The following is a 13,405-nucleotide window of genomic DNA, read 5'->3' as shown; positions in this document are numbered from 1 at the left end:
GAGATCCCTGTAAGCTTAGTATACGGCCAAGTAGAGTTGGCCGCGAAGTATTCCCAGCAGGACTGTAAATTAGACAGCCTGTTAGATGGTATAGAAGAGGAATACAATCAGTCAAAATGACTGTGTAATTTTGAATTGACATGTGTAATGCCTTCTAGCCGGATTGTAGATCGTTTGTCGTTGCCGACCTTTCGCTTCAACCTCGGGACCTGACGGTCTGGAGTGTGTCCGAATACCCTAGCGGTTATATAAGAACCGGGGTATGCGTGGAGACCAGGCGTAGGGGTCATCAGTGCTTTATCAGACAAGTGCCCAACTAGTTATGTTATATTACATGGTTAGTAAGAAACATCTTCCAGAGAGAATAGTTCCGTTAAGGGTTCCTTTCGCTGGGAGGCATGCCCTAAGGTGCATGTCCGGACTGCGTGAAGAGACGCAGAAAAAAAGCATCTGGGGGCGCATAAAATGAGTAAAAAGATCATATTTTATTTCACCGACCGAATATTCCCTTAAGAATGCTAGCTTTCGGCTTCACCCAGTCTGAGGTACACATCCGGCTGACCCGGCAGTAACAAACGCAGAGGTGCTCCCTTTACCGCCTAGCCGAACAATCGAGAACGTAGGGGTAAGCACAGGAGCCAGGCAACCCAGCTTGGCCAAAAATTAAGTCATATCAATGCATATAATGCTGAAGAAAAAAGGTACATGCGGAAGTTTGACGCATGTGTTGGGCGTGAAGCCCGTATAAATAAGCTTCTGTTAAAGAAGCCCCCAGGTTTAATGAGCGCGAGTGGCGCGTCACTAGATGAGCCTTTAAGGGCTATGAAAGAAAAAAAAATGGGAAGGAGAGAAATGTAAGACAGAAAAATACAAAAAGGGATGGACAGAGGAAGGCGACGAACACAGAGTCCGGCGCTAGGCATAGAATCTTTGGAGACGGGTGGCGTTCCACGGGTTCGGCTCGAGTCGGTTGTTCGACGCATCTCACAGGCGGTACGCCCCACCAGTCAGGACTTGGTTGATTATGAATGGACCTTCCCACTTGGGCTTGAGTTTGTCCTTTTTCTTATCCGGCAGGCGTAGAACTAGTTCGCCAACATTGTAATTTTTGGCCCGTACTTCTCTGCTTTGATATCTTCGGGCCTGCTATTGATAAAATGCGGAACGGGCTTTTGCCACATCGCGCTCCTCCTCCAAGGTGTCCAAGTTGTCCTGCCGATCGAGCTCGGCTTCTCTTTCTTCGTACATGCGCACTCTAGGTGAGTCATGAATTATGTCGCAGGGCAGAACTGCTTCTGCGTCGTACACCATAAAAAATGGTGTGTACCCGGTGGTGCGATTTGGCGTGGTCCGCAGCCCCCATAGCACGGAGTCGAGCTCCTCTACCCAGTGCGTGTTAGATTCCTTGAGGGACCGCACCAGTCTGGGTTTAATGCCGCTCATGATAAGACCATTTGCACGTTCGACCTGGCCGTTGGTTTGTGGGTGATAGATGGAAGCATAATCGAGCTTGATGCCCATGTTTTTGCACCAGAGTTTTACCTCGTCGGCGGTAAAGTTTGTACCGTTGTCAGTTATGATGCTGTGGGGGACGCCATAACGGTGTACAACCCCGGATATGAAGTCTATCACAGGTCCGGATTCAGCCGTTTTAACAGGCTTGGCTTCTATCCATTTGGTGAACTTATCCACCATGACCAGTAAGTATTTTTTCCTATGGGTTCCACCTTTAAGGGGTCCGACCATGTCAAGCCCCCAGACCGCAAAAGGCCAGGTGATGGGTATAGTTTGGAGTGCGGTTGGTGGCATATGGCTTTGGTTGGCAAAAAGTTGGCAACCAGTGCATCGTTGGACTAGGTCCTGAGCGTCTGCTCGGGCCGTCGGCCAGTAAAAGCCTGTACGGAAAGCCTTGCTAACAAGGGACCGAGCAGCAGCGTGGTGACCACCGAGTCCGGCATGAATTTCAGCCAGGAGGTTCCGCCCTTCCTCTTCGGAGATGCACCTTTGAAGGACTCCGGTAGTGCTTTTCTTATAAAGTTCTCCCTCATGGACTCTGTAGGCCTTAGATCGCCGCACTATGCAGCGGGCCTCGTTTTGGTCCTCCGGGAGTTCCTGCCTAGTAAGGTAGGCTAGGAATGGTTCTGTCCACGGGGCGATAACCGCCATTATTACGTGGGCTGAAGGTGTAATTTCGTTGGCAGAGCCTCCAATTGTGTCAGATTGTTCGGCGTCGAATGGTGCGACTGGGTTCAGGCTGTTATTTGCGGGTTCCCCCTCCCATGCTACGGATGGCTTGAACAATCTTTCCAAAAAAGACGTTGGGGGGGACTGCATCGCGTTTTGCTCCGATGCGTGCTAGGACGTCCGCCGCTTGATTGTTTTCTCGGGCTATATGGTGAAACTCCAGCCCTTCGAACCGAGCTAACATTTTTAGGACGGCGTCGCGGTAAGCTGCCATTTTTGGGTCCTTGGCGTCGAAGTCTCCATTTATTTGGGATATCGCGAGGTTTGAATCCCCGCGTACCTCTAGGCGCTGGATACCCATGGATACTGCTATCTGGAGGCCATGTAGGAGGGCCTCATATTCGGCTACATTGTTGGAATCCGTGTACATGATCTGGAGCACATATTGGACTGTGTCTCCTGTGGGGGACGTCAGGACGACGCCGGCCCCCAGTCTGGCCAACATTTTGGAGCCGTTGAAATGCATAATCCAGTTTGAATATGTGCTGTACTCTTTAGGGAGCTCGGCCTCCGTCCATTCTGCGATGAAGTCGGCCAAAACTTGCGATTTAATAGCTCGTCGTGGCTTATAGGTTATATCGAACGGGAGAAGCTCGATGGCCCATTTTGCAATCCGGCCCGTTGCATCGCGGTTGTTGATAATATCGTTTAGTGGCACTTCCGAGGCTACTGTTATGGAACACTCTTGAAAGTAGTGTCGTAGCTTCCGGGATGCCATGAATACCGCGTATGCAATCTTTTGATAATGCGGGTACCGTGATTTGCATGGAGTGAGGACAGTGGACACGTAGTAGACCGGCCTTTGAAGGGGGAATTTGTGTCCGTCCGTTTCCCGCTCGACAACGAGCACTATGCTGACAACTTGGTGTGTTGCTGCAATGTACAATAACATTGGTTCGCCGGTGATTGGCGCGGCCAGGACTGGGTTTGTTGCCAATATGGCTTTTATTTCATCAAGTCCGGCTGTGGCGGCATCCGTCCACTCGAAGTGTTCGGTGCGCCGAAGGAGGCGATAAAGGGGTAGTGCCTTTTCTCCCAAGCGGGAGATGAAGCGGCTTAAGGCTGCCACGCACCCGGTTAACTTTTGTATTTGTTTAAGGTCCTTTGGGACATCCAATTGTGACAAAGCTCAGATCTTGGCTGGGTTTGCTTCAATTCCTCTACCGGATACAATGAAGCCCAAGAGCTTTCCGGCTGGAACGCCGAAGACGCATTTTTCTGGGTTGAGCTTGATGTCATATTTTCGGAGGTTATTGAATGTAAGCCTCAAGTCGCTTACTAGGGATTCGACATGTCTTGATTTGACGACCACATCATCCACATACGCCTCCACTGTTTTGCCGATCTGGTTTGCCAGACATGTCTGGATCATGCGCTGATATGTTGCGCCGGCGTTTTTCAGCCCGAAGGGCATTGTGTTGAAGCAGAATGGGCGGTATGGTGTGATGAATGTTGTTGCAGCTTGGTCTGATTCTGCCATCTTGATTTGATGGTAACCGGAGTATGCGTCGAGGAAACACAACAAATCGTGTCCTGCGGTGGCATCGATAATTTGATCGATACGGGGGAGGGGAAGGGATCCTTTGGGCAAGCCTTGTTAAGGTCTTTAAAATCGACACACAGGTGCCAGGATTTGTCCTTCTTTGGTACCATCACCAGGTTTGCTAGCCAGTCCGATGTTTTATGTCTCTGATGAATCCGGCCTCTAATAGCTTGGCTAGCTCCTCTCCCATAGCCTGTCTCTTGGGTTCGGAAAAACGCCGAAGGGCTTGTTTGACAGGTTTAAATCCTTTTAGGATATTTAAGCTGTGTTCGGCCAGCCTGCGTGGGAGCCCTGGCATGTCTGAAGGGTGTCAGGCGAAGATGTCCCAGTTCTCTCGTAGGAACTCTCGCAGTGCGGCATCTGCATCAGGGTTCAGTCGTGCCCCGATGGAAGCTGTTTTATTAGGGTCCATTGGATGGACCTGGAATTTGACTATTTCGTCAGCTGGCTTGAAGGATGTGGATTTGGATCTCTTATCGAGTATCACATCATCCCTGTTAACCGTGGAGCGCAGCGCAGTCAGTTCCTCGGCCGCTAAGGCTTCGGATAGCGCCTCAAGGGCTAATGCGGCCGTCTTGTTTTCGGCGCGGAGTGCTATGTCTGGATCACTAGCTAGAGTGATAATTCCATTTGGCCCGGGCATCTTAAGCTTCATGTACCCGTAATGGGGTATTGCTTGGAAGATTGTGAATGCTTCCCGCCCTAGTAAAGCGTGATATCCGCTCTTAAACGGGGCCACCTGAAACGTGACTTCTTCAGACCTGTAATTATCCGGCGTGCCGAACACCACATGTAGTGTGATTTTTCCTGTGCAGCGCGCTTCCCGACTGGGGATTATTCCTCTAAAGGTTGTGTTGCTTCGCTCGACGCGGTTCCAGTCTATTTCCATTTTTTGAAGGGTTTCCTCATAAATGAGGTTCAGTCCGCTGCCTCCATCCATGAGCACCTTGGTGAGGCGAAAGCTGTCCACTATGGGACTGAGGACCAATGCGGCTGGTGCTCGGGCTGTTCGGAATCTAGGTTCATCACTTGCATTGAAGGTAATGGCAGTGTCGCTCCATGGATTTATTGTTGCAACTTGATAGACTTCAGCGAGGCTGCGGAGTGTTCTTTTTCGCACATTGTTTGATGCGAAAGTCTCGAAGACTGTGAGAACGGTACTGGTGTCCTTGGGCTGGCTTTCTGCGGCCTCCGGAATTAAGAGGTCCTCGCCGATATTGGCCACCTGTCGGAGTATCCAACATGCTCTAAAGCTGTGAGTTGGTGTGGCGTCCTCTGTACTGTGAATTCTACAGGGTCCATCAAGCCATCTTTCCAGTACGGTTCCATGCCCTGTAGAGGGTTTTGGCTTTTTGGTGTTTATCCCGGGTGTCCTGTGATGATGCACCCTCTTAGTTCGGACGGGATTACTATTCAAGGCCGGATTATCCCAAAAATTTATTTCGGTTTTCCAGGCGCTTTCCATCGCACAGTATTTTTGTACTATGGACGCCAAGTCAGCGAAGCGTGTAATATCACGATGACTTACGGCGTTAAGGATTCCCTTGTCCGTGCAATTACTGCAGAAAATTGAGATTGCGTCTTCCTCGCGGCAATCCTTTATCCTGTTCATAACCAAGAGGAATCTGGCCCAGTAATGATGTATTGTTTCCTCGGGCCTCTGCCTGATTTGGGAGAGATCGCTTATGATCGGGTGGGCGGGTGTCGTTGAATCTGAAACCTCGCCCAATCCAAGATTCGGAGACCGAAGAGTTTCCGAACTCTGAAGTTCGGATTCTTGGATGTTGTCCAGTGAATCTGGCCCGTTGCCTGATCCTAAGCTCAGGTCTTGAGTTACATCTCCCCCTCTGCGGGTATCCGGCTTGGAGGGGTCGGGAATTCGGACGTAGCTAGTCCTTAAAATAGATGAAGGGTCGCTGCACTGCGTCTCTACCACGGCAACGTGGTGGGTGACTTGGGGAGAGTTAATTTCTCTTAGATCGGGTTTAAGCCCAACCTGGTCGTAATCCGTAGCGACCCCCAGGGCGGCGATGCGATCCAAGAGCTTGTTTACGGAAGAGAGCTCCATTGGATCTAGCTGCTCGACGAGCTCTGAGCTGACGTGTAGGTTGCTTTTGATGACCCGAGAGGTCACCGTCGGCGCAACAGCCGAACAGGCGGTCATGAGGAAACCACCTAGTCGGAGGGTTTGGCCGACAGCCAAGGCTTCCTTAGCAACGGCGCCGTCTTTAAAGACGGGAGGAGGCATCCTTCCTGATTGTGACGGCACAGAGGAACTCTCAATGAAAGCACCAATGTCGGTGTCAAAACCGGCGGATCTCGGGTAGGGGGTCCCGAACTATGCGTCTAGGCCGGATGGTAACAGGAGGCAGGGAACACGATGTTTTACCCAGGTTCGGGCCCTCTTGATGGAGGTAAAACCCTATGTCCTGCTTGATTAATATTGATGATATGGGTAGTACAAGAGTAGATCTACCATGAGATCAAGGAGGCTAAACCCTAGAAGCTAGCCTATGGTATGATTGTTGTATATGGAGTTGATTGCCTACGGACTACAACCCTCCGGTTTATATAGACACCGGATAGGGTTAGGGTTACATAGAGTCGGTTACAATGGTTGGAGATCTTGAATATCCGCATCGCCAAGCTTGCCTTCCACGCCAAGGAAAGTCCCATCCGGACACGGGACGAAGTCTTCAATCTTGTATCTTCATAGTCCTGGAGTCCGGCCGAAGGTATAGTCCGGCTACCCGAACACCCCCTAATCCAGGACTCCCTCACCCATCACAAGCTCTCACGGTCAATTAAGGATATTCGTTCTCCCAGGACGGCCCGATTAGACTCGGAATCCCGGTTACAAGACATTTCGACAATGGTAAAACAAGACCAGCAAAGCTGCCCGATGTGCTGACAAATCCCGATAGGAACTACACATATCTCGTACTCAGGGCACACCGGATGAACACTACGTACAACTAAAACCAACCCTCTAGTTTCCCCGAGGTGGCGCTGCAAGTGGCTCTATTTTGGACCAACACTCAGAGGAGCACTGGCCCGGGGGTTTAAAATAAAGACGAACCTTGAGTCCGCGGAACCCAAGGGAAAAAGGCTTAGGTGGAAAATGGTAAAACCAAGGTTGGGCCTTGCTGAAGGAGTTTTATTCAAGGCGAACTGTCAAGGGGTTCCCATTATAACCCAACCGCGTAAGGAACACAAAATCAAGGAACATAACACCGGTATGACGGAAACTAGGGCGGCAAGAGTGGAACAAAACACCAGGCATAAGGCCGAGCCTTCCACCCTTTACCAAGTATATAGATGCATTAATTAAAATAAGAGATATTGTGATATCCAACATATCCATGTTCCAACATGGAACAAACTTCATCTTCACCTGCAACTAGCAACGCTATAAGAGGGGCTGAGCAAAGCGGTAACATAGCCAAACAACGGATTGCTAGGAAGGTGGGATAGAGGCTTGACATGGCAATATGGGAGGCATGATATAGCAAGTGGTAGGTATCGCGTCATAGCAATGGAGCGAGCAACTAGCAAGCAAAGATAGAAGTGATTTCGAGGGTATGGTCATCTTGCCTGAGATCCCGCAAGGAAGAAGAACGAGTCCATGAAGAAGACAAATGGACGTAGTCGAACGAATCCTCACAAACGCGACGTTATCGGAACTAACCCGAAGAAGCAACACCGGAAAGAAGCAAACAACATAGTAAACAACCACCACATAAACATGGGATGATGCACAACCAAGTATGATGCATGTCCGGTTTTAAAAGGCTTGGCATGGCAAAGTGCACAAGCAATCCTACAAATTAAGTGGAGCTCAATATGCAACGAGTTGCATATTGACGAAACACCACAACAAGTTATTTAGTTCGATCTTGTTTATGTACCCAACAATATTAAATGTTGATTAACATGGCAGGAGGTGAAGCATATGAAAACTACCTATCTAGGCAAGTTTAAATGAGGCCTAACAAACAACAAGTCCGGAAAAATCCTCATGTGCATATATTAGATTTGGTACTGTTCTGCCCTAAACCATATTTTAGAGTTAATAAACATGCAAAGTGATGCCACCATGTTAAACTAGGCATTTTTCTACCCCATTTACATATAAAGATTATTTAAAACCAAGCTACGGTTATTTAGTTATGAATTAAATCATTTTAACATGGATTTGAACAAATTAATGCAAACAAAAGTTTAAACATTCTAAACATAGATGAAAGTTGTATATTAATAAACTAGACAAAATTCTAGACATTTTACATATAAAGTTTGTTTTAATCCGATGCACGGTTAATTAGTTAGGATATGCATGAAGTGCAAGGGTGTTTCTATAAAATGGGCAGTCTCTGGATAAAATAAAAAAATGCAACAGGAAAAAAACACGCATGGGCCGAATCTGCAGGAGCCGTGGAAGGTCACCCATGGGCTCGGCCCAGTAGATGTAGCGGCTGCATGGGCTGGCTGCGGCTTGGTGCGTTGGGCCGCAGCATTCACGTGCTAGCTCAGATCGGGGTCAACGCGACCGATGCAGGGGAAGCAGGGTGTGCAGCTTGGGTCGCTCTCCTTGCGGAGCAGAAGCAGGGGATGTGGGGGAACGGGAGGATCCAGGATATGTGTGGCAGGCCGGATCCAGCGGCGAGGACTGCAACGGCGTCAAGACGTCCGGCGGCGGCGGTCGCAGCTCCATGGGGATGGCGCCATGGGTTCCTGCAGGGGGAAGAGATGGGGAGGTGAGGGGCATCCACAGGAAGCCGAGAAAAGAGAAAGGAGGGGCATGGCAGTGAGCGGGAAGACCTGACGGGAGGCTTTTCCCGCGAGCTCCAGCGGCAGCGCGGTCAACAGCCGGAGGGAGGCAGGGACGCGGGGCTCCGGTCAGGCGAAGCCCTCCCGCTCAAGGGCTGCGGTGGCTTTTGCGGGTCGAGGAGGGCCAAGGGGAGCTCCTCGCTCGGGCGTCGGGCGAGCACAAGGATGGAGGTGACCGTCTCCAACGTCGGCGATGACGAGGCGATCAGGAACGTCGGGGTGAGGTGCGAGGCGACAAGGAGGAGGCAGGGCCTCGGGTGCTCGTGGACGAGGGGCATGTGGAGGTGGCTATGTAGCTCAGGCATCAAAGCAGAGGAGGCCAAAGGGATTTGGATCAGGGACGCATGCGCTGATTGGATGGGGATGGATCCCGAAGTGGGAGATGAGTGCGGTGGCGGCGGCAGGGACAAATGTCCTAGATTTTAGGGTTTGTCTAGAGATGGACAAAGGGGAACTATATATAGCAAATGGATTTTTGGGTTAGGGGATAATCGGACCCTCCGATTGCAATCAGACGATCGCGAATAAAATAGCTAGGGAGTCCAAATAAGAAAACGGTGATGTTTTGTAGATGTTTGGGGATGGTCCAGACACAACGGTGACGACTGCCCGGGTCAGGTCCGGGGAAGTTTCGGACGCGCACATGAGGGGTCGGTGCACTGTGCAAAGAGGGGGTTTCGGACCGTGCGATCGCATCGTACGGCTCCAGACGTGAAGAAGGGTAGGTGGATGGACTAGGTGGGCTGTGGCGAGGCTGAGAGCAGAGAAGAGAGAGAGGGCCCGGCAGCAGTTTTCAGAGACCGAAAACGTCCGACGTTAGACCGGCAGCGGTGCCGCTATAGTTATACGTTGGGGCATCAAACGGACTCCGAACGCGATGAAATTTGACAGGCGGTCTACCTACACTAAAATAAGACCGCACGCCAACTTTCAACCCATTCCGAGAACATTTTACGGCCACTTATAAAATAATATTTCGGACATGTCGTGGACGCGTGCGAGTGTGGTTGGGCTCAGAACGGACAACGGACGAAACTGGGGAACCCGGACGGATGCAAGTTTTGAAAAACATGATGATGCAATGCGGATGATGACATGACAATATGCAACACGCAAACGAAAGACAAGGCAACAACAACGAATAACCGGAAGACACCTGGCGCATCGGTCTCAGGGCGTCTCAACACTCCACCACTACGAGAGGATCTCGTCCCGAGATCTAGGATGGCACCGAAGAGAAATGGAAGAGGAAAGAGAAGAGGTAAAACTAAGTTGCTTCTTTGACAAACGAGTGAAACCATGAACCTTGAGAGGTTGAACCATTTGAGAAAAGAAAACAACGGAGATGATCGAAATTGAAAACACTCCGTTAGAGAAGAGGAACAAGGAACCTTACTAGACCCTTGTAGGTTGAAAGACATAAGAAAAGTGTTACAATGGACAATAGGTACATGCAAGCACTCCGATTGAAACGAGAAGTACAAGGAACGATAAAGGTCAATTACGAAAACACTCCGGTTAAAAAAAGATAGAGAAGGAATAAGAATGATATAATTTGGGCAGCACTCCGCCTTTAAATGGAAGGAATTGAACATGAACTTGACAAGATGAGAGGATACTTGATGAAATCAACAACACACTGCCTCCAGAACTACTGAAAGAATGGCACAATGGGTAAGAAAGATTTCAGACAGCACTCCAGTTGAGAAGGGAGGTAAAACTTGATAAGATGAAAAGAACTTATAAGGAGGGCACGACACTCCGGATAAATGGATAAGCACAAAAAGAACATGACCTTCACAAAACGAGATGATGAGTGAAGAGAGCATCATCACAATGCCTCCGGAACAAATGTAAGAATGGAATCAAAAGAACGGAGGAGAAAACAACATCTTCTACATCAAATGAGCTTGAAAAAGCATCTTTAGGAGAAGGGTCGAACGGAGTTGTTGGAAAACCAACAACGAAAAGAGTAAGCTTGTTGTGGGCTTATGAAAAACATCCCAAAATTATGAGGTGAAATTCTGCCACTAACAAAAATAATGGATTGGATTGAATCAACAAGGAGACGAGAAACCTATTTCACCAGGAGGATAAATAAATGAAGAACTTGGGTCATTTATCAGCACCATAATTAACAACAATCCTTAGGGAAAGCTTTAGGTGAAATATAACCCAAGATAACTCCAATGAAGAGATTGATTGGTTGAGAAGAGCTAATGCTCGAAGAAATTGATGGGTTTAGCAATCTCATTCTTGACAACTGTTGAATCATGACACACGAAGGGAAATTCTCAAGAATGACATAACACCACCTCAAAAGATGAGATATGAAAGAATTGCACTTAGGAATGCAAGATGAAGAATATTTGAGCTCCTCTTGGCGAACACTTCGAGAATGAGTTAAATCCTTGATGAACCACCATGTAGAACCTTCATGAAGAACTCCGGTAACAAAATGATGATAAAAAGAAAGAGAAGTTGAAAACACAAGGTGAAGCCTTGTAATGATTTAGATGGATCTTCACGACGATATGACCGAGAAAACTTGGCACTCCGGAAGGAAAAGATAAACAAATGAAATCAAGAATTTTGATGAACCTCCGGAATAAGGAATTGAACTTACTCGATGAAACAAGAATAAGAATTACATTATGCTTATCCTTCACCAATTTAAATTGATGACAAGCAACGGATTTTGCATACTACTTATTCTCATAAAAAGGATTAAGATAGATATAGTGCCAACTTGAAGAGGCCTTCAACGAACCACCGGTAGGATTTGGAAACAACGAATGAATTGATAAGAGAACATAGGAAGAGGAATCTTGAACAAACCATCGTAGGAATTGAAAATGAACGTAGAAAAGGCACAATTCACCGGGAAGAATTGGAAAAAAAATGAAGATACTTGAAGGAATTTAGATACATGGGAACGAATAAATCACGAGCTAATTAGATCATACTTGAGTGATGCACCGGTATGATTTGGAGAATGAGAGCTGAAAGTTGAAATGAATAATTCTGAGATGATGGTGTTGGGGAACGTAGTAATTTCAAAAAAATTCCTACGCACACGCAAGATCATGGTGATGCATAGCAACGAGAGGGGAGAGTGTGATCTACGTACCCTTGTAGACCGACAGCGGAAGCGTTAGCACAACGCGGTTGATGTAGTCGTACGTCTTCACGGCCTGACCGATCAAGCACCGAAACTACGACACCTCCGAGTTTTAGCACACGTTCAGATCGATGACGATCCCCGGACTCTGAGCCAGCAAAGTGTCGGGGAAGAGTTCCGTCAGCACGATGGCGTGGTGATGATCTTGATGTTCTACCGTCGCAGGGCTTCGCCTAAGCACCGCTACAATATTATCGAGGATTATGGTGGAAGGGGGCACCGCACACGGCTAAGAATAAGATCATGTGTATCAACTTGTGTCTACGGGGTGCCCCCTGCCCCCGTATATAAAGGATCAAGTGGAGGAGGCCGGCCGGCCCCTATGGCGCGCCAAGGAGGAGTCCTCCTAGCAGGAGTAGGACTCCTACTAGGAGGGGAAAGAAGTGGGGAGGGAGAAGGAAAGGGGGGCGCCCCCCCCCTCTCCTAGTCCAATTCGGACCAGGGGGGAGGAGGCACGCGGCCCACCCTGGCTTCCCCTCTCTCTCTCCACTAAGGCCCATATGGCCCATTACTTCTCCCGGGGGGTTCCGGTAACCCTCCGGCTCTCCGGTTTTCTCCGAAATCACCCGAAACACTTTCGGTGTCCGAATATAGCCGTCCAATATATCAATCTTTATGTCTCGACCATTTCGGGACTCCTCGTCATGTCCGTGATCACATCCGGGACTCCGAACTAACTTCGGTACATCAAAACTCATAAACTCATAATATAACTGTCATCGAAACCTTAAGCGTGCGGACCCTACGGGTTCGAGAACAATGTAGACATGACCGAGACACGTCTCCGGTCAATAACCAATAGCGGAACCTGGATGCTCATATTGGCTCCCACATATTCTACGAAGATCTTTATCGGTCAGACCGCATAACAACATACGTTGTTCCCTTTGTCATCGGTATGTTACTTGCTCGAGATTTGATCGTCGGTATCTCAATACCTAGTTCAATCTCGTTACCGGCAAGTCTCTTTACTCATTTCGTAATACATCATCTTGCAACTAACTCATTAGTTGTAATGCTTGCAAGGCTTATGTGATGTGCATTACCGAGAGGGCCCAAAGATACCTCTCCGACATTCGGAGTGACAAATCCTAATCTCGAAATACGCCAACCCAACATGTACCTTTGGAGACACCTGTAGAGCACCTTTATAATCACCCATTTACGTTGTGATGTTTGGTAGCACACAAAGTGTTCCTCCGGCAAACGGGAGTTGCATAATCTCATAGTCATAGGAACATGTATAAGTCATGAAGAAAGCAATAGCAACATACTAAACGATCGGGTGCTAAGCTAATGGAATGGGTCATGTCAATCAGATCATTCACCTAATGATGTGATCCTGTTAATCAAATAACAACTCTTTGTCCATGGTTAGGAAACATAACCATCTTTGATTAACGAGCTTGTCAAGTAGAGGCATACTAGTGACACTCTGTTTGTCTATGTTTTCACACATGTATTATGTTTCCAGTTAATACAATTCTAGCATGAATAATAAACATTTATCATGATATAAGGAAATAAATAATAACTTTATTATTGCCTCTAGGGCATATTTCCTTCAGTCTCCCACTTGCACTAGAGTCAATAATCTAGATTACACA

Source organism: Triticum urartu, chromosome 2A (assembly GCF_056163025.1).
Source record: "Triticum urartu cultivar PI428250 chromosome 2A, HENAU_Tu73, whole genome shotgun sequence".
NCBI lineage: Eukaryota > Viridiplantae > Streptophyta > Magnoliopsida > Poales > Poaceae > Triticum > Triticum urartu.
Note: the sequence above shows the minus strand (reverse complement) of the source record.